Below are 24,946 nucleotides of genomic sequence, written 5' to 3' on the forward strand. Positions count from 1 at the left end.
GGTAACAAAACATATTTCTCAACAAGCTGTAATGGAAAACTTTCTTGCTGTGGGCCTGATCCATGTTCCCATCTCCCATTGAGTTCAACTGAATGTTGGAGATACTCAGAACCCTGCACAACCTTTGATATCAATGGACCCATCCTCGAATGCATTCTGGCTTTAAACATTCCTGGAGTAAGCTCCCCTGGGGCAAGTTTACACCAGTGCAAGGCATCTATACTAGGATTTTGTATCCATGTAGCTATACCTTTGCCTACATATTCCAGTGTAAATAAGCCCTAATTATTCACTAACAGCCAACTTGTACTTACCTCACAAGTAGCCTTATTAATCACAATGAGGTGAGACTTCAAATGGCGTAGTAAGGTACTATCCACAATGAGTAGGTAGGTATCATAATCTACCACATTTTAGGCATCAGAATTAATTTTCTTCCTCTTGGCATGTGATCATCTAGACTATAGAATTTGGTCTAGTACCTGGATAAATGCAAATATATTATCACTGCAAAATAATGTGCAGATACATGCATTTTGCCTCAAAATTCTAGTATTCACACTTGTCTGATTCTCTGACACATTTTTCATAGTGCAAATGCAAGATTTTATTATTTGAAATGAATAATTATTTGCTTTTATAGTAACCTTTGCCAACATCTCCCTCCTGATCCCAAGTAAAGGCTGCTTCTTAAGGGAGGAATAAGTATCCCAATCCCTTATAATTTACCATTTCTCCTGCAATGGCTAAGGTGGGGAGGGTCAGGGAAAATCTAGGGGAAAAGGTGGGAGAGCTGTTTTTTTAGATTCCTGTAAGTTCAGTGCCAGCACTTCTCCAAGAATGGAAACCAGAGCTGCAGTTTATCCAGAACTTTTTGAATGTGAGTCACTTCTACAAACCCCTGAATCTTTGATTCTTCATTTGGATTACCTGCAGTTGCCTGCAACTGTTTGGATGCACACAAGTACCATTTCCTTACAATCCTTTCAAGATCAAAGAGTCACTGGATGTCAGATTTTATCTCAAACTTTCTGAAAAAGATATTTATAAGCCTATGGCAGTACATGCTTACATTCAAAGTCTCATATTCACAATGTAGGTCATTGTCACGTAGCAAATGAATGAGCATAAGAGTAAAAGAAATCTATAATGCTCTCTTGAGGGTTCAGCATGGGGGGGGGAAAGAAAGAGAGATACTGGATTAATTCCACTGAAACACTGTGGTGGGTCATTGTTCTTTAGGTGGATCAGTATGGATTGGGTCTGGGACATTCTAAAACATACCGTTACTTTCCAGAAGGCAATGAGATATTTTGGTGGTGTTGCTCAAACTATAGTAGTTGCAGTTGTCAGGATATCCATTACCGATCACATCTCCAGAAGAATGCTCAGCACTCAGATATGTCAGTACAATCATTTTGGTATTTTAGGAGGAGGTGAGATAAAACTCATAATTATAATTATCCCTAGTCCCATTGTTTATTTTTAAAATTCACTTACAATCCAATCTTACAGAGTGCTGGGTGCCCCCATTCTCTTTGACTGTAATAGAATCTGAGAGCTCTCAGCATATGGCAGAATCAGCCCTTTAAATATTAAAATGACATATTATGACTATTAGTAAAGCAGTTACTGAAAGTCCCTTCCCCCCGCCTTTAGAATGGTGGGACTTTGCTTATTAGCACCATAATTCTTACCTAACACAGAACACATATATTCACTGAGTGAATATACTAGTGTTGTCGACACCTTTAGGGCCTGATCCTGTAAGGTGCTGAGCAACTCTTGGAGGTGCTGAGTACCTTCAACTCCCAGGGGTAGATCCTTAGCTGGTGTAAATTGTCCTAGCTCCACTGACGTGAATGGATTGAATTCAATGGCGCTATCATGACAAATTGCATCAGCTAAGGATATCCTCCCCCGCCCTGCCCCATATTGGCGTCAATAGGACTTGAGGCAACGCAGCACCATGCAGGATTGAGTCCTTAAAATCAAAGGTAAAAATCCCGTCTCAACCTATAAGAAATACGTGCTCAGAATTAATATGCAAAAACTGTTAAGAGCTGCATAATGAACACTACATAATGTCCTTCGTCCTTCTGACACAATCACTGCATACACTGTTATGACATTGACACAATTTCTCTCAACCCTGCACAGAATTCTTCATGCTTATAGCTGATTACTTTTCAGTCTATTTATCTTTGCTGCATCCAACTACGTCAAGGTGCAACATGCATGCATCGTGCACCAAATTGTGCATCTATATGCATTCTCATCACAGCCTCTGTGAATGGCATCAGGGAGTGAACAGAAGTGCCAGAAGCAAAGCAGAAAAGACTTTAATAAAATTATTGGGTGCATTAAAAAGAAACTTTATAAATGGGAGCTGGATAAGATTTTTGTATCTTTTTTTCTTCACTAGGATGTGAGATGAAAGGCTGAAAGGTTTAACTTTAAAAAGACAAGAAATAAAAGAAAAAAAATCTGTTTGCTTTCTGCTTTAGAAATATCAGAAAGGTCAAATCTATCTGTTTTTCCCTGAATTTGCTGAAAGGTTTTCACACTTATCTGAAGGGCTGAGGGGACTGAATCTTTGATAAATAAACCATTTCTACTAAGTGGTCAGTAGGCTCTGGAGTTAAATAGATGTTAACAAAAACAGGCAAAAAACAATTGAAAATAGTGGCTAAAAATCAATTCTCTTTTCATTTGCTGAAAAGTCCGAAGTCTTTTCTCCTGCAATGGCATAATGTCATTATTTGTCCAGTCACTGTAAAGTCTTCCAAGGTAGACTAGATCTAAATTTCAGATGTTAAAAAAAGGAACAAGTCCATCTTTTCTCTCTTTTTCTTTTCAAGGCCATTTTTGAAGTGTTTTGTTGACGCCTATTAAGAATCCATGAGAGAGTAAACATAATTAATGTTAAAGTAATACTGAGCCTGTGCCATGCAATTCCAAGTTAGGGAATTCCTATTCATTTGGTGTATCTCAACATATCATAGAAGTTTGAGAAACACGCATGGTCTTTGTACTGTTAAGTGCTTAATGCTTTAGATCCTGCAAACATGCACTTTAAAGCATGTAAGAGGTCCCATTGACTATGATGGAACTACTCACATACTTAAAGTTAAGAATGTGCATAAGCTTTTACAGGATGGGAAATAGGTGTAACAGATGACTCAAGATAGACAGAGAACTTTAATATGGATTTAAAAAAATATCATCTATGTAGGTTTTGTCTATAAAAGCCTTAACTTTGTTTCATCCTTAATCTATTATTACATGCAAAAAAACACATTAAAGGACATTTAGGTTGAAAAGTCAAAACTTAAGAGTTAGCCTTTCAGATATACACACACTGCTCCCGCTGTCAGCTAATCAGCATGCTTGAAAATCAGGCCACTTGTTCAGGTAACTAAATATAGATTTGGGGCTGGGATTTTCAAGTACATCTAAAGGAGGTAGGCACCCTAGTAATATTTCCTTACACATCTAAGTGACTTAATCCCATTGGCCCTCCCTCTTAATTTTTTGGATCCCTTTGAAAATTCATGAGCATGAAATCCTGGCCCCGCTGAAATCAATGGCAAAGCCTCCATTTGATTTTATAACACCAGGATTTTATCCTAGATGTCTAAGTTTAGGCATTTGGGTCTGAAAATTGTCTAGGCAAGGGGGTTTCTCTCAGGGCCTGCTCCAGGCACCAGCATTCCAAGCAGGTGCTTGGGGCGGCAATCAGAAATCTGTTTCGCCCGCCGCGGTGGAAATTTGGCCGCAGCTTCTCCCCATTGCCAACCGCGGCGGCAAATGGGCGGCAGCTTCTTCCTTTCGTCATCCATGGCGGTAGTTTTATTCACTACTTGGGGCGGCAAAAACTGTAGAGCCAGCCCTGGTTTCTCTTCCTCCGAATAATGATTTCAATAGGAACAAAAGAAGATAAGCATTTGACTTCAGTCCATTTAAGGCAAACCACTGCAGGCTAAGACTTTGACAATAAGAGTTGGACTATGGAGACCACTGTAAAAATTGCGGGGCAAATCTATGCAATGAGTTTCACTGAAGTTTTATTATCCCTTTCCTGGACAGCAACCAGTCTTGTTGATCTCTGCTGCCACCCTGTGTCATTCAGTTATCTGACGGCCTGGTAATTTCAACTCTTTACAAATGGCGTATTTTCTATGACTGTTCAAGACGAGTTAATTCACTGCCCCATTAACAAGGGTCATTGGTATGGGAAAGTGCACGTGTAATAGTGGTTGCTTCCAACCTGTCATCCATTCAGATGACCTGAACATACATATGACTGCACTGGGTGAATCTGGTTTCAGATGCCAGTATGTGTCTCAGTGTAAAAAATGTTAATGTTTTTCATCACATGAAATGCAAATGAATATTTACTTCCCACAGCTACCAGGCACAATCACAAGATATTTTGTCAAATAGATATTTTCTGGAAGATTGCAATCTGATTTTATTGTGAATTCCCAAATGGCAATGATGGATAAATACAGCAGTGCTGTTTATTCCGATTTACAATTCAAGATGTATAATTATTTTAATGGAATTTTATTTAAACTGCAAACTCTTTGGGGACAAGGACTATCTTTTCATTATGTGTGTGTGCAGCGCCTGGCTCAGTGGGGCTCTGATCCTTGATTATGTCCTCTGGGCACTACTGCAATACAAATACTAAATAACCATTTCTTCTCATAAATGATATTGTCCAACTCTGTACCTTATGCTGTCCCTCTCTATTCTTTTTTTATTCCGTGCACATCTAATTATGCAGATCTCGGTATGCTTTTATTGGATAAGGAAAAAAAGGTGTTGGATATTTCCCCACAGGACAAAGTTGGATTTCTGCCTCTTTTGTAATGCCTGGAAAGCCCTTCTGGCAAAAGTTTTTCCCATTCAACCACACTATTCTGCTTCTCCCAGAATGAATTTGTAAACAGTACAGGATAGTCCATTCAGTTAAATGAATTGGCATCCCTACCACACTGATGCCTTTCCACATGGGAATGGGTTTTGTGGGTGTAATCAAGGTTTTCCTCCATGTGAAGCTGACACCAAAGCTTTCAAATTCTTCCTGGTCTGTGGCTCTCCCCATATCTGTACTGACCACAGCATGTGGCTTTTCAATGGGTAACACTGACCCACACAGGGGCAACAGCAGTAAGGATCAAGCCCTCTTGAGCTTAATACATGAGCCTCTGCTGCCTGAGCTAAAAGACACCTGTGTATTAGCCAAGGTTGTAGCAGGCTCATCATTCTCTTCCAGGCCTAGCAACCACTAGAGGGTGAGAGAGCTTCACTCTGAGCAAGCATACTCCCCCTGGGCATGGCAAGCAGCAAACAGAGGACTGGCAAACAGAGAGAGTTTGCCTGGGAGTTCGCCTGGGTGGGGTGGTTCCCACAGAGGGTTTGGGTTTGTTTTATTTTTTTTGCCTTTCAGGCTTCTGTAAGCAGTAAATATAACATCCAAAGAGGCTCTTAGAAGGAAGACATTATGGATAGTGAGCAATCAGCTGCTGTGACCTGCACAGGATGTGTCATGTTTGTCTTTCTCCCAGAGGATAGAAGCAACTTCGTCTGTACGAAGCGCAAGCTGGTCTCCATATTGGAAGAGAAGGTTAAAGAACAAGAGACCCAAGTATCAACCAGACGTTGCATCAGAGAAAAAGAAGATTTTCTGGATAGAAGTCAGCATTTGGTACAACAGGCACAGCATGCTGAAGAATCTGAGAGGGCAGTGCAGAACGGGGAAGAAAATTGGCAGCATGTGACCTCCAGAAGAAGAAAGAGGAGAACCCATGTCCAGTACCCGTTTTCAGACTCTCTGCACAGGTACTATTCATAGAGAATGGTTTGGAAGAGTCATCTGAGGGAAGGGATCAGAAGAAGACCGGAAGGCATGTGATGCACCTAGGAATGGGTGTTCCGTGACCACTACTCCCAAGAGGAGGAGACAGGTGGTGGTGGTGGGGGACTCCTTCCTAAGTGGAACGGAGTCATCCATCTGCCATCCAGGCTGGGAAACTCGAGAAGTGTGCTGTTTGCCTGGAACTAGAATTCAGGATGTGATGGAATGTCTGCTGAGACTGATCAAGCCCTCAGACTGCTACCCCTTCCTACTTCTCCACGTGGGCCCCAATGATACTGCCAAGAATGACCCTGAGCAGGTCACTACAGACTACATGGCTCTGAGAAGAAGAATAAAGGAGTTTGAGAAAAAAGAAAAGGAGTACTTGTGGCACCTTGAGGCACAAGTAGTGTTCTCATCCATCCTCCCTGTTGAAGGAAAAGGCCCAGATAGGGACCATCGAATTATGGAGGTAAATGCATGGTTATGTCAGATTCTTTGACCATGGGATGTTGTTCCACGAAGAAGGATTGCTAGGAAGAGATGGAATCCATCTAACAAAGAGAGGAAAGAGCATCTTCACAGGCAGGCTTGCTAACCCAGTGAGGAGGGCTTTAAACTTAGTTCGCCAGGGGATGGTGACCCAAGCCTGGAGGGAAGTGGGACGCTGGAAGGAAACACAAGGAGGAGGGTGCAACAGGGGAGGCCTCCTGATTCATACTGAGAAAGTAGGGCAATCGACTAGTTACCTTAGATGCCTGTACACAAATGCAAGAAGCCTGGGAAACAAGCAGGAAGTCCTGGCAAAGTCAAGGAACTATGATATGATTGGAATAACAGAGACTTGGTGGGGTAACTCACATGACTGGAGCACTGTCATGAATGGGTATAAAATGTTCAGGAAGGACAGGCTGGGGAGGAAAGTTTCAAGACTTGCACTGTATGGAAGAGAGCAGTATGATTGCTCAGAGCTTCAGTATGAAACTGGAGAAAAGCCTATTGAGAGTCTTTGGGTTAAGTTTAGAGGCAAGAGCAACAAGGGTGATGTCATGGTGAGTGTCTGCTATAGGCACCAGACCAGGAGGATGAAGTAGATGAGGCTTTCTTTGGACAACTAACAGAATTTTCCAGATCACAGGCCCTGGTTCTCATGGGGGACTTCAATCACCCTGACATCTTCCGGGAGAGCAATATAGCAGTGCGCAGACAATCCAGGAAGTTTTTGGAGAGTGTTGGGGACAACTTCCTGATACAAGTGCTGGAGGAACCAACTAGGGGCCATGCTTCTCTTGACCTGCTGCTCACAAATAGGGAAGAATTGGTAGGGGAAGTAGAAGTGGGTGGCAACCTGGGCAGCTGTGACCATGAGTTGATTGAGTTCAGGATCCTGACAAAAGAAAGAAAGAAGAGCAGCAGAATACTTCAGAAAAGCTCACTTTGACTCCCTCAGGGAACTGATGGGCAGGATCCCCTCGGCGGCTAATATAAGGGGGAAAGGAGTCTAGGAGAGCTGGCTGTGTTTTAAAGAAGCCTTATTGAGGGTGCAGGAACAAACCATACCAATATGCAGAAAGAATAGCAAATATGGCAGGTGACTAGCTTGACTTAACAGAGAAATCTTCGGTGAGCTTAAACACAAAAAGGAAGCTTACAAGAAGTGGAAATTTGGACAGATGACAAGGGAGAAGTATAAAAATATTGCTCAAGCATGCAGGGTGTGATCAGGAAGGCCAAAGCACAACTGGAGTTGCAGCTAGAAAGGGATATGAAGGATAACAAGAAGGGTTTCTACAGGTATGTTAGCAACAAGAAGAAGGTCAGGGAAAGTGTGGGACCCTTACTGAATAGGGGAGGCAACCTAGAGACAGATGTTGTGGAAAAAGCTGAAGTACTCAATATATGTTTTGCCTCGGTCTTCACAGACAAGGTCAGCTCCCACAATGCTGCACTGGGCAGCACAGTATGGGGAGGAAGTGAGCAGCTCTCAGTGGTGAAAGAACAGGTTAAGGACTATTTAGAAAAGCTGGACATGCACAAGTCCATGGGGCCGGATGCAATACATCTGAGAGTGCTGAGGGAGTTGGCTGATCTGACTGCAGAGCCATTGGCCGTTATCTTTGAAAACTTGTGGTGATCGGGGGAGGGCTTAGTGGCACAGATCCTGACAGACATAAGTACCATCCAGCACCAGGTAGCCATGCAATTAAAATCAAATGCACGAGGGATGGATAGACATGAAGGTGACAGAGTGGGAGGTTGGGAACTTGGTAATGTTTAAATTTTACTCAGAACATGGCCACACTCTGAGCCCGAGGTGGGTGGGACCAGCCACTATCATCAACAAGGCCAGCCCATGCGTTTATCAGACTGAAATCCCAGGTAAGCATGGAAAGAATACCAAATGGTTTCATTCCAGCCAAATGAAGGCTTGAAAGGGGACTGGAACTGGGAACGAGTCCTAATACATGTTCTCTGTTTCTGCCGTAGGAGTTCCACTTTTGTCATCTCCTCCATCGGCTAATATTGTGTCTGACCATTGTCCATAGTGTAAATGGAGCTTTCTTTGTGAAATCAGGGGATAACTTCTATTGTAATTATGGAACTGCTGTATTTACCCCGGAAACTGCGAGCCAAAAGTTTATTAGGGTTTTCCGTGGTCAAAGCCTTCAGACAGGTTAACCCAAATAACCCTATTCAATTATCTGTCAGGACCTAAATATGTTTGATTGTGGGTCCTGGAGAAGGAGGATTACCAAGATTCTAGAGTGGGCCAGGGGTTAGGCTCCTATCTAACTACTGGCTGAGATGCTGGTCCAGTAGGGCGAGTAAATCAAGTCCCAAATGCATGTGTGTGGGAAGTCACTAACCCACAGTTAAGGTGCTCTGGTGAATTGCTCACCAACAGCCCTTCTAAATGTATTTGTTTTTCCTCCAATTTAAGTCCCAGCATCCAGGAGGGGCCTCTCACCATTAAAATTTCCCTGAGTTAGCAGTTTTCCCATCCTAAGTTACAATTCAGACTGCATACCCCGGTTCATTCTATCTTAAGTTAGGTTAATTGGAGAGGTAGTTTGCCTCATTTCTGTAATAGTTCTAACAATGTGAATGGGTTTTCTCGGCTCAAACCCAAAACGAGTTCATGTCACGATGTTATGGGGACATTGACATTCTCACCAACACCAACAAATCTGGAATGTGGTATTTGCTAGGTCGATATGGTACTATACAAATGATAGAGGTTACTGTCATCCCAAAGCCTCTAATTAGCCACATTGGCCCTGTTGTGGTCAATGAGAACTTAAGGCGACTACTAATCTCAGACCCCGGGTACTCAGTGAAGAGGGTTAGTGTCAACATGCAAACCCTAGTAAGCATCATAGAGCCCAAATACTTTCCCTTTGTAAAACCTGTTGTCCAGGGTTGGGAAGCTTGGATTCCGGATGCTGAGCCAAGGTATTGGTGTCATGGGAAGAGATCTTGCTGCCAAGATCATGGGTGGTGTGGGAGCAGGATTGGGTTTGGTAAACTCCCTGGGTACTGGATCTCTGGCCTTACAGGTCAGTAATCTGGGTCAAGAAGTGAAAACCATTAACCAGCCACTGTCAGCAGCTCTAGACAAAATAGGAGACCTAGGGTACGATCTGGCTGATGTAATCAAGGCCTGGTATAGTGCCCAGGATAAGGATGTCAGAAGGATCATTAGCAGCATAGACGGTCTCCAGGGAAACCTCTCGTGGGCGCTGGCATACATCCAGATACAAGTCTGGCTGCAAGCAGTATCCAGTGGCATTTTGAGATCAGGATTGCAGGACTTCCTATCAATTGAGATAAGGAACATCATGCTCAAGGATGTTTCCTCCTTTGAGAGGGAACATGATACTTGATGGGAACTCCTGGACTTTATATATAATCCATGTACAAAGGTAGCCACCACCAGGGTATTTACAATAATGAATGCCACCACAAAGTGGGCCTATCCCTTTCTTCCTCTTGGCATTAATGTCAATGGCACCACCCTGATGCCTATATATGTGCCAAAGTGGGTAGTTCAGTAGGGGATCGCGTATCACGCAGTAGCTGTCAGTTCATGCCTATGGAAACCCAACCAGGGATACCTGCGTCTAACTAGCGTATTCTTAGGTGTGCACATTTGCTTAAATATCGACAAAGGCAAATGCCATTATGAATTGCAGCCTCAACCTGTTTCCCATTTCAAGATAGCGGTCATTAATGATCATTGTGTATGTCTCCAGAGTTCTTGCAAAACATTTATTGTAAATACCTTTTATACTATAGATAATGACATCCACCCAAACTTGAGCTTATGTTTTGTCTTAACCATAGAGGTCTGTGATGTTTCAATCAGAAAGGATGACATCTAGAGCCATTCAAACTACGTACTATCTTTATGACCATGTCAAACTGGTGAGTCCGAGACTAAACATCTCACTTATCAGCCAAAGGATGGAGTACCCAGACTTCATCAGGCATGTCAATGAACCATGTAATCAGTTATGCTTACCATTCACCACTCGTCAGAACAAATAGAAGTGGTTCTCAAAAGAGTGAAGAGGACAGCAGCTATAAGTAATTGGTGGAAATCTCTGTTCACTGACCCCACCAAGGTTGCTGAATCCTGGCACATATTGGTGCATCCTTTTACGATCTTGTTTTCTTTGCAATTTGTTATGTTTATATTGCATTTGTCACAATACAGGTGGGCTCACAACAATTTCAGAAAGGTAGACAAGAAATCCAGGTGTGCCACCCTACCTTGGTGTCAGCGAGATCCCAATGTTTGGTGGCATCAGATCCCAATGTTTGAAGAGAATGCTTGCTGACAAGGAGAGGACAGTAGGGGCGAAATTTCTGTTTTGGCATTAATAACCACACGCCATCTTGAATTTCTCGAAACAACAACTAGGAATCCATCTTGGATGCCCTTCTTCCTGCTCCTCAGGTATAGTTTTCCGCCCTACCTTTTCTACCAAAAATGTGGGAAACCAAATAACCATGTGACATGCAATCTGACCAGGAACAGCAGGGCATATAATGGCTAGCAAGCCAGAAGGACGGGGCTGCCCATTGAGTGGCAAAGTGCTGGACCACAGCAGTGTGTTCTACTCAGGTGCATAAGCCAGAACATCACAACTTAGGGTTGCGGGAGGGTTTAACACACTTGCACGCAAGGGTGAGCTGCTAGCTGCCACCCTCTCACCTGGATCTTACTTGCAGCCACGCCGATGCAGGGTAGGAGAAAGAAGAATCACCCCCATCAAGCAGAGTTACCACCTACCTGTTGCCTGAGGTCCACTCCTCACCCCACTGAGTCACCTGGTCAGTTCCGGACCCAATCTGCATCATGAGGTCGTGAAGCTCCAGACACAAGCTGCAAGAAATGGTAGAGACCTTTCAAGTTCCCCATACCCCTTACCTGGGACCCGTCTTGGAGAGGGAGTAAACCCTTTTTGGTCACAGTCAGTATAGTTATAGTGTCACCTTTACCTATTTACCTTACTTAACTGTGTTGGCAGGCCTTTACAGCATATCCCATTTACTTACTTTGTTTGACTGTTGTTGGTCTAATAAACGTACCTGCATTTTATTCCTACACTCCCTTGTTGGTTTTTATTTGGGGCGATCTTAAACCCTGATGATAGATGCGGGTAGGGAGACAAATATCTTGACTGTTCTCCGACCTTCCTAAAATCTGTCAACACTGGCTGGGATGATTTTGTTGGGGTTGGTCCTGCTTTGAGCAGGGGGTTGGACTAGATGACATCCAGAGGTCTCTTCCAACCCTAATCTTCTATGATTGCATGATTTTAAGGGCATCCCTGAGCTTCAGAGACTTTCCCAGTTGAATTGCCTGAATTCCCTGTATGGGTCACCAATTGTAACGCCAACCCACACAGGAGTGTCAGCAGTGGGGAACAAAACTAAATGCATGAGCTTATACTGCACGAACCAAAAGACACCATTCTCTTAGCCAAGGCTTTAGCTGGCTCATCAATCTCTAGCTGGCACAGTCACCACTAGAGGGGGACAAAGTGTCATTCCAAGCAGGCAGGGGTTACAAATGCCTTTGAGGGTATGCCCTCCATAACCATGTCTTTGAGTCCTCAGGTTGGTATCTCTATCTCCACTCAGTTTCCTCTGAGGTTAGAGGTTTGGCTTCTTCCTTCCAGAATGTCCTGGAGTGCTTGATCCCAAATAACAGTCTCCAATGCCAAACTGTCTTAAGTAAAAAACAGCTTAAGGTAGGAAAATAAAGAAAATATCTAAAAACAAATAGAAATTAATAGAATAAAACATCACTATACAGAAGTCTAAGCAAAATCGAGCTACCCAAGGTGAATCATGTACCTATTCTCTTGTTTAAACAGGATTAAATTTCTTACATCTTCATGACCTGAAGAAGAGGTCCATGTAGCTGGAAGGTTTGTCTCTTTCACCAAGAGAAGTTGGTCCAGTAAAGGCTATTACCTCACTCACTTTGTCTCTCTTAACTCTTCATGGTCATTTGCCCCTTTCCCAGACCTCAGCATGGCATCTCTCTTAGGCCCTGTCTGCGTTAGAGAAATATCCACTGGTGTAACTACTTTGCTGTATATGTATATACCAGGTACAATCCAGACAAATGAGTAGCTGTGTCAACCCTGCCCTCTAACCTGAGGAGCCCTTTACAATGCTTTGCTGCTGTAGCCTCCAGTCTGGACTGCTCACAAACAGCCTCCAGAATGCAAGTCACTCCCAGTTATGTCTGCATGGGCTGCAGCCAGCCAGACACATCATGGCTCTTACCAGCTTTGGTTATACTGCCGGGTGACCTCAACACACTCTCAGTCTTAGATTTCCCACCCCCAGAAATGTACGTCCTGTATTGCCCAGCCTTCTCCTGGGAAATGCATGTTTACATAAATTCCATTATTGCTTTAATAGAAATAATGTGCACATAACTTGCCAGCCCAAATGGAGTTTCCCAAACACTTCAATTTAAAAACACTGGATTAGATAAAACAATAAAATAAGTTTAGCTACAAAAGATACATTTTAAGTGAGTACAAGTAATGAAGCATAAAAGTCAGAAATGGTTACAAGAAAAATAAAGACAAAACACACTTGGTGCCTAACTTAACAAACTACGAGAAACTCAAAGCAAAGTTCTCACCGCATGCTCTCAGCAGTCTTACTGACCAAACTTCTTAAACCAGGACCTCTTTTCCCTAGAATCCAACAAATGCTTCCTTTGTCTTGTCAGTTCAGGTGCTGTGAATGTGATGGGCAGGGAGAGAGAGGGGAAGATGTCTTGCAGTGTTTGTCCCTCCTTTCATAGTGTCAGTTTCCCTCTTGAAACACATTTCCAGCTGAGATTCAGGATACAAAGAGTCTAGAGGGAAGGATGTTCTCTGCTGCTTTTTCCTCACCTGTTTGAGCGCTCTTTGTTTTCCTTCCTTCTTGATGACTCTATTTACTGCTTAAATGCAAATTAAGCAAAGCATCACATTCCTTTGTCTGAGACAGACCTGTCTGGCAACCTCAGTCTGGAACATGTGTCAAGAACACAATAGAGTGGAATCTTCTAACTTCACAAACAATGTTGCCACACACATTTTATCAGGACAACAATGGCCAGCAAATTATAAGTTTTCAAATGATACCTCATAAGGCATACTTTGTACAAAGAGTATTACAATTGCCTGTAGGGTGTGGACACAGAGGTACACTATATTACAAAAACTCGGTTAATAGAATGGTAAGGTTGCAAAGTCACACACTTAAAGGATAGAAAATGCCAGAATTAAGGTTGCCTGTGCCATCTTAATTCACCCCCCTTGTGCATATGCATTTTGATATACCCTTTAATTATATGATCACACACTTCCCTCCCTTCCCCCCACTCCCCTTGCACAGGACCCCTGCCTCATTCAGTGCAAAGGAGGGAGGGTGCTCACTTAATGGGAAGCTATTCAATATTTATTTTCATCCTTATCATTCAGTGAATGATCCTAGACATTATTTACTGCATACCATTGAAACTCTACATCAAATACAGAATTATTAAGTTGATTTATGTCTTTCTATGCCACTCTTCACTGTAGTATCTAAGTGCTTCACAAACATTAATTAACATATCTTCACAACACCCCTGCCTGTAAAGTAGAGGGTTATTATCTGGTTTTAACAGATGGGAAGCTGAGATTAAGACCAAAATTGTCAAGAGTCCACTAATTTTGAGTGCCTCACTTGAGATACCTAGGACCTGATTTTTCAGAGTACTTAGCATTTTTATAGCATTTTCTATGTTCAGAGTACAGCTCTATTGGACTACAGTAGCAGTTCCATCAAATTTCATTTTGAGTTTCAAATTTAAACAATCTCATTGAAAAGCCCAGTCAAAATCACGGTTCATCTAGTTTGGTCGGGGGCAAAATTCTAAACTATGGATTTTGTATGATTTCAATGCAATTTGTATCCCAAGTCTGGTTATCTTAAAAGAGGAATGTAAATTGTGCATGCAGAAAATGGCTCCAGCTTACAGGGAAGACACTTACAGGGACTTGGAGAGTCTTTACCATTTTGAACCAGTATCGAATTTAAATCTAAGCAAATATGCTAAGGAGATATCAGAAAATTTGTGGCTTGAACACAGTTGATTTTGCTTTTTACTCATTGTCAGTGCTAATTATATTAATGAAATGTTCATCTTGGTCAGAAACAAAATAGTCAATAAGGTCACCACAATTGTAAGAGAAAACACTCTTGTGAGAAAAGGGATGTTGAGGTCAGGAATATAGATAACAAGAAAACAAGGGTAAGGAAGAGGGTTTGTCATGCGAGAGGGTGATAACAGCAATTTTAAATGAGATGGGGAAGATACAGTGTATATGGAAGTGATATACTCACTTCCAGACTCTACCATTTGTGCGGCCTCTTGAAATTCTGCCCCACTAGTATTAGTTTTTCCACAATAGGGCACTCCACACCTGTGGAGGAGAGGGTAGAATTTGCCCTGTATGAATATTCACACGGAAGCAACTTGTCTCCCACAATCCTGTCCCAGCATGCACTAGGCTCATTAAAGCTTAGGATTGGTTGTCTAGGAGCAGACTCTTCTTTGATAGTTCCAAAGTCTCAGTCAGGAATCTAGAGAAGTGTCCTCAGAACATTACAATGGGAACAATAAAAGAAAAAGCTTCTGGCTATCAGAAATATTTTTAATAGTGCATCACTGCAAATGGGAGTTTGGTAATTCCCTCCCCACTTTTTATGTTTAAAATATGCCTAAATTTGGCTGAGGCTCCCTAAGGCCAAAATTTTTAAGATCAATTGAATTTTAATCTCTTACTAAACTCATTATCTAATTATCCTATTAATCTTCTCTAAACCCGCTCTCCCATGAGAGACTATTCCCAGCTTTTTTGTGCAAAATTGGTAGTTTTGATAAAACTCAAAACAAAATTAAATTATGCATTCATTTGAATTCCCAGCTGGAGTTAACCTCTTCAATTTTGAATGATGCTTTAGGTACAGTTGGAAAATCCACATTAATCAAAGGAACAGATGACCAAGAGAGGTTGTGGAATCCATGTCATTGGAGGTTTTTAAGAACAACTTCGACAAACATTTGTTAGGGATGGTCTAGATCAGTGGTTCCCAAACTTTAACAACCTGTGAACCCCTTTCACTGAAATGTCAAGTCTCACAAACCCCCTCCTAAAAAATGAATGTTTCCAGGGATTTTCTCCTTTACCTGAGTATAAATTAGAAAAGCAGTGATCTTGGAAATATAAAATTTGTTTTTATGACATGTTTATTACACACTATTTATTATTAATTATTATTTATCATTACATTATTCTTATTACATGATGAAAATGGCAACACTCTTCCAAGATCTCACTTTCATAGCTTGTATCATTTGAATAAGCCTATTATAAGACAAGACTCCTATGTTTCATCAAGGAGTATCAGATGTGAAACAGCATGCAGGTAGTGAAGAAGCCAACTCAAAGAGGTCCTCCTACACAGGCATTCAGGTCTTGAGCAGTCCAGGCAAACAAAGCACATTACAACAAAGCTTAAACTTGTTCTTCATAATCATTTTAAAAACAATACCAGCTGCATATTTAATTTTAAAAACAGCAAAAAAAAATCTGCCTCCCTTTCCATTTTTTATAAGGAGTCTTGAAGTTTAAATCTCCTCAGTGTGATAGATATGCTTGCTTTGATCTGCTTAGCTCTTGGAAGTCCAGGGGCTCCAGACTGCTGCCCCAGGCTGCCCAGGGTACCTAGGGACAGCTCTGTCCGCCATTAGGGAATTTTTTCCCGGGAACCCCCGTAACATTTTGCGAACCCCCAGGGGTTCATGAACCCCAGTTTGGGAACCACTGGTCCAGATATATTTGGTCTGCTTCAGTGCAAGGCATGGACTGTGTGGGTCCACCACATTGCACAGGTACACATGGGAATCCACAAGTGAATATATATATGGCTTATAACATATAAAAACATTAATACATACATGAGGAGGGATTTTAGCCTAGCAATATAGAATATTATGCAGATAAGTATAAATTTACAGGCAAAGTGGGTGTTTGGTGAACTGCATTATCAGTACATAAGAGACAGGGTGGAGGAGGAAATATCTTTTATTGGACCAACTTCTGTTGGTGAAAGAGACAAGGTTTCAAGCGCCACAGAATTCTTCATCAGCTCTGTGTAGCTTGAAAGCATGTCTCTTTCACCAACAGAGATTGGTCCAATAAAAGATATTACCTCACCCATTACCTTATCTCACTCATATCCTGAGACCAATGCATCTACAAAAACACTGCAAACACAATTGTCTATATATAAACTATTATAATGATAAAAAAATCAACACTGGTGAGCATAGGCTACATAAATATAGTGAATATTGCACAGATTTCTAGTATTTGTAAGTTACTTTGTCATTTAGAATATACAATATTACTTAGTTTGTTGTAAAGCTTTTCTAATTCATTTTTTAAACACTAAACCACGTATGCTTGAATTACCACAATTTATAGTTCACAGCAATAATAGAAGGAGGACTGAAAGAAGGCAATGGTTTTAGCCAATAGTAGCACTTTGGGACCTTTTGCCAAGGCTAGTGATTGTTTATTCTAAATGCAGTTGCACTCTCCAGCTAATGCTACGTTTAACAGCTGAATAAGCAAGTTATTATCACGTTCACGTTTATGCTCAGCTGTTGCTGCAGGGACATTCTTCTGTCACTTGCATGTTACGTAGCTCTGATTTTTGTGTAATGTATCCATATTATGGGATGAGATGGAAAATGGTATTCTGCTGTTTGGGGGCTTTCCCTTCACCCTCCCACTTCCCTGGTTCTTGTCACGCAGACAGCAAGCATCAAAAGACCAGAAGTCCGAAGTGCAGACAATGTGATGTTTATTGGGATTAGTTCCAAACAAGTATGTCCATAGCTCTATACGCCAGCAGAGTTTGTTTCCTAGTGTTCGGTTCCCAGCTCTGACACTGCAGAGCATTTACCCCGTGTCCCCCTTCCCAGCTCTGACGCTGCAGAGCCTTGCCTGTGTCCCCGTTCCCTATTCCCCATTCTCATTTCCCATTCCCCATTTTCCCTATTCCCACCTCCTCCTTCTTAGCAGGCCCAAATACACCTGCAATGTATGCCCACAGTTCCACCCCTTACCACTTAGGTTCATGTTCCATTTTGGGTCTGGGTTCTTCATCCCAACACTTTTGTACCACCATGGGAGGGGTAAGGAGTGAGGTTGTGCTGCTTGGTCTTTTAGTGTTTTTCCCCAGTTGGATAGGTGGGCCAGTATTGGTATACCTTAAGTCCAAACAGCGAGGTAACAGTAGTGACATCACCTCTCACTTTCTGGATTTGCACCTCTGAGTGTCACAATGTCTTTTAGAAAAATATCCATTAATTCTAGCATTACCTAACTTGTAAATGCTTGACTTTGGAACTTGAGCAGTCTTTCAATATAGGTTGTTTATATTCCTCTGAGTACTCTAGATTCTTTACAGTGGTGGCTTAATGCTCAAAACTTTATCTACAGTATCACATTTGAAGGTGAGGAAAGTTGCTCGGTATTTCAGTTTCTCAGAGGTTCACCAGAACCCAATATAGAACTTACTTTTTGCTGCATACAGGTTGCAGTTTTAAAAATGTATTCAAACATTGCAAAAAGTAGTATTAACAGCGAAAGTTGAGGGACTGCAAATCTCCCAGATAATACAGAGCAGAAATGTTTTAGCAAACTGACAGCATTTTATTGCACAGGCTACAGTTATCCTGCTCATGAAATGAACTACTGGGAGTCAGGGTATGCATTTGATTTACCCGGTATTGGTTTCTTGTAACACTAGTTGGCATTTTGCCTGGAGGAATTGCCTTCCTTTTTTTGTTCGCCCCAAGCCCCTTTGCCCCTCCGGACTGGTTGCTTGACTTTGCCTTGAGATAGGGGTTGAGGCAATCTTAAAGTGTGCTCTCAAGTAACACTTTAACTGCTCTTATCTGTTCCCATTGTATTAACAAATTCAGCTTACTAGGCAGAAGCAACATCAGTGTCTTTTCCCCTTGTTTATACATTTTAGTATAAGACTATCAAAAAGTCAAATGCAAAATTCTGCCCCAGGCTAACAAACAGACCTAAATACTAACATCTGTCACACAAGAATTATTGTGCATCTTTGAGACCTTGCTAGCAACACAAGGAGAATAAAATGCACTGAAAGGGGAATGGGTGAACAATATATCTATATCCTTGACCCTAAGCCATGGATCCAACCTGAACCTTCAAGCTTCCAATGTCCATAGAGACAAGCTTCCTATGAAAGAGTCTTTCAATTTCTCATTCATCCTCATTCCTCATAGAGCAGGGGTGGCCAAACTGTGCCTCACTAACCACATGCAAGTTAAATTGTGGCTCGTGGAGCCCCCCCACACCACATTCTCCACCTACCAGACTGGGCTGCGGGGAGCTCAGGACCTCTGCCTTGCAGTGGGGTGGTGAGGTAGGGGCTTCTGCCCAGCAGGTCAGGGGGGTCTCGGGGCTTCTGCCCTGCTGGGGTTCGGGGCTTCAGCAGGAGTGAGGCGGGATGGAAGCCTCAAGTCCCAGCAAGTGTATTCTGCGGGGTGGAAGCCCGTAGCCCCAGCAGGCACTTCCTGAGGGGCAGAATCCCCAAGTCCTGGCAGATGCGCCCCAACTCCTAAACTTCTGAAGATAGTTATATGTAGCTCGGAGGGTCTGTAAGTTTGACCACCCCATCATAGAGCCACAACCACTGCATGTACATACAATGGGACTCATGATTTTAGAAGCTTTTCTGGTTTTATGCTTGTATATTTATGCAGCTTAGTCCTTGATACAGTATGATGCTGAATGCCACCTACTCCCATTTAAATCAAAGGGAGATAAAGACACTCAGAATCTTGCACAGCTCGCCCCATACTTTTTTACATTATGCTAAATCAGTCAATTTCATATCCATTTCATCTCCTTTTAGTTTTTGGACTCCTTAAAATTTGAAAGACATGTCCCTTGAACAGCCAAAAAAAGTAAGTGTCAGACAGATACAGATTTCCCATAAACTTAGATATGAAGTGAACTGCAAAAAGATAGGGTTTTTTTTGTTTTGTTTTTTTAACATATTGCCAGAAACTGAAGATATAAAGTCTGTCAGATGAATTCTCTTTACATTTTTTCTCTACAGTTTTGGTGACAAGTATCAAGGAACCTTTCTTCCTACTATTTAATGTAGGTCTTATCTCTTTAGAAATGGTAATGATAGGCAGCGTGAGTGTATGAGGAGATCTTGGCAGACCACTACTGCTTATTGCTAAAAATAACAGAGCCTGCAGGTCATAAGTGGGCCTATGCAGCAGCCCAAGCATGACTGTGTCAGGAGGGGAGGAGGTTTGGGCGACCATAAAAAGGGAAGCATGACCCCGCATCCTTCTTGATGAGATCTCTGTTGAAATTGCTGAGGTATGCATTTTAGAAAAACAGGAAGCTTATCTATATGTGCCCTCAGGGATGTGTTTGTCAGGCCTCAAGGCATGCAAACTCTGGAAAAAAAACATCTGGCTAATTGATGATCAGAGGGAAACCTCTTGATTAACCTTTGAAATTGCTTGCTTAACAAGTTTTCTTTGACTGACGTGTTATTCTAATACTAATGAATAAATAAGGGAAGAAAGTGTGGGGTAGTTGGACTCTTCAGGGACTCTCCTTCAGGACACATGGTTGGGTCCAGGTCGGCAAACGGAAGATTGGCCATCAGAAGACTACCACTGTGCCATTCGAGAGTCACACCCAACTTTGGTAATTATTGAGGGTTGTATGTTTTACTAATCTGTTGGGGACATGTGTATGTGCTTGAGACTAAGTATAAGTTTAAATGAAAGCACTCTTGTGTTGTCCTGTTTACATCCTGTATATTACTGAGTAATATTGTATATTCTATCAGTCGGATGGCTGTGTCTCCATTGATTTATTTCCTGACACCACCTCGCACAGAGTAAAGTTACCAAGAGCTTTGGGTTGAAAGAACCCTGGGTCACATGAGGAATCCAAAGGCTTTGACTTTGGTAGCAGTTTTCACTGAGTGAGCTTGCAAAACCACAAAACCTTGTCTTACATGAAATTTTCAGTAAAAAGGCAAAGCTTGCCGAACCATACAGCTGAGCACATTTTTGCCAAGAAGCAATCTTTGCTCAAAACCAGATGCAATTCACTCTAAAAAATCCATTTATGCAAGGATTTCAAGTTTCCAAGTTCATAAAGGAGGCTTCAGAAAAGAACACCTCTGAATTTCAAGTAGCTTTGTGTTTTGTTAAAAATATTAGGTATTTCTTTACAGATGGAGGCTCACATAGTCAAACTCTATAGTGACTTCAGTGGGAGTTGCAGCCACATATATCAGGGCAGTATCTGGTCCAGAGTGACTAAGAAATTCCACTAAGAAAAATAATCTTGTTTAGTAGTTAAACCAGGAGCCACTCAGTTCAGAATTCTGGGTTCTATTTCTGGCTCTGTCATTGACTCTGTGTGACATTGGCCCAGTCACTGTGCTTCAGTTTTCCTCTCTGTAAAATGGAGATGATAATATCAATCTTATTCTATGAGAGTTTTGTGAGGCTTAATGGTTTTAAAACCTTTTGAAATTACAGAAATTATGGATGAAATCTGGCTCCATGGAAATGGAGTTTTGCCATTGACTTCAATAGGGCCATGATTTCACTCTAGAAGTTGGTAGCAGACCTACAAACAGATTCCTGGAATCATGATGACCAATCCTGTTTTAATAACTACTAGAACTATCAAAAATAATAACTGGATTCTTTTTCGTGTGCAGGCAACCGTCCAACAGGAAATTTCTATGGTAGTTTGCCTTAAATTATTAAGCAGAAAGGTGGCAGGTCTTCATTAGGAACAAAGATGAAAAAGAATATTTTGCTTTAATATAAGAGGGAAAAGACATGTTGCTGAACATAATGGACTATATTCTATGTGGAGTATATCATAATGTGCTCTTCATTTGAGTTACACGTTGAAGATGAAACAAATATGTCCAGACATTCTGGAGACGTTCTTTCAAAGCTTCAATCCATCTCATTTCATTCACTTTGGATAATATTTTACATCTGACACAGCCTATGATCATTATGAAGCATGACACTGCCCAGGATGCTGTGGGGTGGGTGTTTACTTATGGTTTGCATCCTTTTGAATCACTGTTGGTGTTTTCCCAAATGAATGCTGGGCTCCCTTTCTCTTTTAATAAAAACTTTCTTTTGTTATACCCAGATGCAGTGCTTGCCCATGAGGAAGTATTGCCTCTTAGACATGCCCAGGAATGGTATTTAGTTTTTCTAGATTTCTGGGTGAGGTCTCAAGCTGGTTCTGTTCTATATTGTTAAGTGGAATCCAGGAGATAGAACCTGGTCCTTGTTGCTGCTGACATCAGCTGGCAAAAAGGTTAGAGGGATAACAAAGGAGTTTATTAGTATTAAGGCTAACACAGTTTTTTCTTCTATTGGCAATAACTGGAAACTAGTAATACTATCTTACCACAGCATATAACTACTAATGCAGAACTAAGGTGGAGGATAAAACCAAAATAAAACAGGATGAAGGAAAAGGTATGTCAGAAATATTTCTGAGTGACTTAAGTGAACAAAAAAAGGAAGGCAATTCCTCCAGGCAAAATGCCAACTAGTGTTACAAGAAACCAATACCGGGTAAATCAAATGCATACCCTGACTCCCAGTAGTTCATTTCATGAGCAGGATAACTGTAGCCTGTGCAATAAAATGCTGTCAGTTTGCTAAAACATTTCTGCTCTGTATTATCTGGGAGATTTGCAGTCCTTCAACTTTCGCTGTTAATACTACTTTTTGCAATGTTTGAATACATTTTTAAAACTGCAACCTGTATGCAGCAAAAAGTAAGTTCTATATTGGGTTCTGGTGAACCTCCGAGAAACTGAAATACCGAGCAACTTTCCTCACCTTCAAATGTGATACTGTAGATAAAGTTTTGAGCATTAAGCCACCACTGTAAAGAATCTAGAGTACTCAGAGGAATATAAACAACCTATATTGAAAGACTGCTTAAGTTCCAAAGTCAAGCATTTACAAGTTAGGTAATGCTAGAATTAATGGATATTTTTCTAAAAGACATTGTGACACTCAGAGGTGCAAATCCAGAAAGTGAGAGGTGATGTCACTACTGTTACCTCACTGTTTGGACTTAAGGTATACCAATACTGGCCCACCTATCCAACTGGGGAAAAAAGTGGTGATCCACCCTAAAGTATTGCCAGAGGGTTTGTCTCTGACCTGCAGAGTGTTGGATTAAAAGTAAAAACAGGAGTACTTGTGGCACCTTAGAGATTAACAAATTTATTAGAGCATAAGCTTTCGTGGGCTACACCCCACATCATCGGATACATAGAATGGAACATATACTTAGAAGTTATATATACACATACAGATAATTTGGAAGTTGCCATACAAAGTGTGAGAGGCTAATTAGTTAAGATGAACTACCATCAGCAGGAGAAAAAACAACTTTCCTAGTGATAATCAAGATGGCCCATTTAAACAGTTGACAAGAAGGTGTGAGGATACTTAACTTAGGGAAATAGATTCAATATGTGTAATGACCCAGCCACTCCCAAGTTAATGGTATCTAGTTTGCATAAAGAAAAGGAGTACTTGTGGCACCTTAGAGACTAACCAATTTATTTGAGCATGAGCTTTCGTGAGCTACAGCTCACTTCATCAGATGTATATATTAATTCAAGCTCAGCAGTTTCTCATTGGAGTCTGTTTCTGAAGCTTTTCTGTTGCAAAATTGCCACCCTTAAATTTTTACTGAGTGGCCAGAGAGGTTGAAGTGTTCTACCAGTTTTTGTATGTTATGATTCCTGATGTCAGATTTGTGTCCATTTATTCTTTTGCATAGAGACTGTCCGGTTTGGCCAATGTACATGGCAGAGGGGCATTGCTGGCACATTATGACATATCACATTGGTAGATGTGCAGGTGAACGAGCCCCTGATAATGTGGCTGATGTGATTAGGCCCTACGATGGTGTCCCCTGAATAGATATATGGGCACAGTTGGCAACGGGCTTTGCTGCAAGGATAGGTTCCTGGGTTAGTGTTTCTGTGGTGTGGTATGTGGTTGCTGTAGAGTATTTTCTTCAGGTTGGGGGGCTGTCTGTAAGCAAGGACTGGCCTGTCTCCCAAGATCTGGGAGAGTGAGGGATCATTTTTCAGGATAGGTTGTAAATCTGTGATAATGCTCTGGAGAGGTTTTAGTTGGGGGCTGAAGGTGATGGCTAGTGGCGTTCTGTTATTCTCTTTGTTGGTCCTGTCCTGTAGTAGGTGACTTCTGGTACTCTTCTGGTTCTGTCAATCTGTTTCTTCACTTCAGCAGGTGGGTATTGTAGTTTTAAGAATGCTTGATAATAGCTCATCTTAACTAATTAGCCTCTCACAGTTTGTATGGCAACTTCCAACTTATCTGTATGTTTATATATATATATATAATCTTCTTACTATACGTTCCATTCTATGCATCCAATGAAGTTGGCTGTAGCCCATGAAAGCTTATGCTCTAATGAAATTGTTAGTCTCTAAGGTGCCACACATACTCCTGTTCTTTTTCCGGATACAGACTAACACGGCTGCTACTCTGAAACCTGGGATTAAAAGTAATAATTAATACATTTATGTTGTGGAAAATATAAGAGTGATTCCAGAACAGACCCCAGATTTGGCCTGACCATTAGAAAGAAATGTCTCTCAGCCTGCTCTCTCAACCTGCTGAGTTTGTGCTAATTGAAACAGGCCTGCCAGTTTGCAAGGTCTGTGTTAACTGTAGAAAAACATTTAGAGACAAAGAGTTTGTCCTAAAAGTGATAACATGTTACGAATGTTTTTTCTAAACTCAGGAAAAAGATTTGTTGTTCCTTCACTTTTATATTCCTATCTTGCTTGTTTTCTTTTCAAGTGTGACAAGTGGCAAGGATAGATTCATTGGAGTCTGTCATGCCCCAGTGATTTGAGAATAGTTATGTTCAGTGAAATAGGGTGTGATTGTAAAAGTATGTTTAAATGAGTAATAAAAAGTTGACGTGCCAGCCTAATAAATAATAACTACCCAGGAACATTCGGCCAAAGAATGAGCAGGATGGAGATAACTGCACGACCCTGTAAGGCAAACCAGAATCCATCTCCAACTGCCTCAAGGACGAAGGGGCCAAAGAACCGAAGAACAAGAAAACAACAAGCCATCACTGTTGGGCCATCTGCATGATGAACTATCATCTGAAACATGAGAGCAACATGACAAAGCAAACCCTATAGATTTGAATGAGGATGAATCCCTATAAAGACAGACTCTGAAGACTGAGAACTTTGAGTCTGGTTCTGCAACCACTCTCCAGGAGCATTGGATGTGCATCTGACAAGACTTGGCTCCATCCTTGTGTCCAGGCTACCTGGCCAGTGACTTGGCACGAGCAACTCTAAGGCTGGTAACTATAA

Source organism: Caretta caretta, chromosome 2 (assembly GCF_965140235.1).
Source record: "Caretta caretta isolate rCarCar2 chromosome 2, rCarCar1.hap1, whole genome shotgun sequence".
Lineage (NCBI taxonomy): Eukaryota > Metazoa > Chordata > Testudines > Cheloniidae > Caretta > Caretta caretta.